The sequence below is a fragment of the Sinocyclocheilus anshuiensis genome, unplaced genomic scaffold, assembly GCF_001515605.1.
Source record: "Sinocyclocheilus anshuiensis isolate Anshui unplaced genomic scaffold, SAMN03320099.WGS_v1.1 scaffold552, whole genome shotgun sequence".
Classification (NCBI taxonomy): Eukaryota; Metazoa; Chordata; class Actinopteri; order Cypriniformes; family Cyprinidae; genus Sinocyclocheilus; species Sinocyclocheilus anshuiensis.
In genome coordinates, this window is record NW_015554362.1 from 22,950 (window position 1) to 24,128 (window position 1,179).

At 41.1% G+C, this 1,179-nt stretch overlaps 1 protein-coding gene across 1 annotated transcript in view; it reads left to right on the forward strand.

Moving 5' to 3' along the window:
• The first annotated feature begins 371 nt into the window (after positions 1-371).
• The window catches only part of LOC107671432 (progestin and adipoQ receptor family member 6-like), a 16,202-nt gene continuing 15,394 nt past the window's right edge, over positions 372-1,179 (forward strand). Inside the window, exon 1 of the mRNA XM_016464354.1 lies at positions 372-466. The gene's annotated coding sequence lies outside the window, so the exon portion shown is untranslated. The remainder of the gene's footprint in view (positions 467-1,179) is intronic.

Genomic DNA, 1,179 nt, shown 5'->3' on the forward strand with positions numbered 1-1,179 from the left:
ATGTTTTCAATAGAACCGCTGCATAAAATCTATGAAGCACTCAAGGCCATGTTGTGAATAGTCATGACGCTTCGAGTTGGGTGTCTTCTGCCGTCTTCTGTGTCTTCTTAAACAGAACGAGAAGGCGAAAAGTAGTTGAACGGGTGTTGCGGCTTTGTTCTCGCTGGTCTCCTGATTCTAAACACAGGACTTCTTTCATGTCTCCATCCAATGAGAGCATGCTCGTGCGCAGAGGGTGGGATTTCCACTGCTGTTTGTGTTCCATTCCCAAGGAATGTGAGGGACACACAAAGTCAAAGTAATTCTCGGGGCTGTCTACTAACTTTAGGACCTAGTTCGGCAATGGAACTGTAGTTATTTCGCGCTTACCCCCCATTATTAACTGTAACTTCGGATCCCAAACTGGCGACCTCACATCTCCATCTGGCTCGCGCAAATGATCTCATAGACCAGATCAAGCTCAAAGGTTTGGACCTTCGATGTTCTCTTGCTTTACGCTGTCATTTCAATCCGCAGTGTCACAATTGTTGCTATGCATAGAACCTTTCCATGTATTTGCTGAACTTTCAAACGAGCTCTTCTAAAAGTTATATGAAGGAATGTTATGAAAATATGCTTTCAATGAACATGTCATGACTTTATAGTACAAAGCAGAGGCGGTGAACTTCACCAAAACCCGCAATCTCACACAAACTCATTGCAAATATGTCATTCTGGCAAAGAAAAAGTGGAAGTGTCGATTTTCTCTTGCCTTATGTTGTTATTTGAATCCGCAGTGTCAGAATTGTTGCTATACATGGAAACTTTCCATGCATTTGCTGAATTGAACGTTCAAAAGAATTCTTCGAAAGTTATATGAAGGAATGTTTTAAAAAATATGCTTTCAGTGAACCTGTCATGACTTTATATTACAACGTAGAGGCAATGAACTTCACCAAAACCTGAAATCTCACACAAACTCATCGCAAATATGTCATTCTGGGGAAAACGGTGAAGGAAAAGTGGAAGTGTCATGTCACAACATCAGGGTGGAGGATTAAATTTCAATGTTCAAGTTCAAGTTTTGAAGGGCAGACCAGTTATGAGTTGGTGTTTCTAAAGTTGAGGAAATGAGTTTAGCTTTTTTTGAATTGTGGAAGTGTTGAGTTGACATTGAGCACCTCCCTTTGGGTGAGAGTA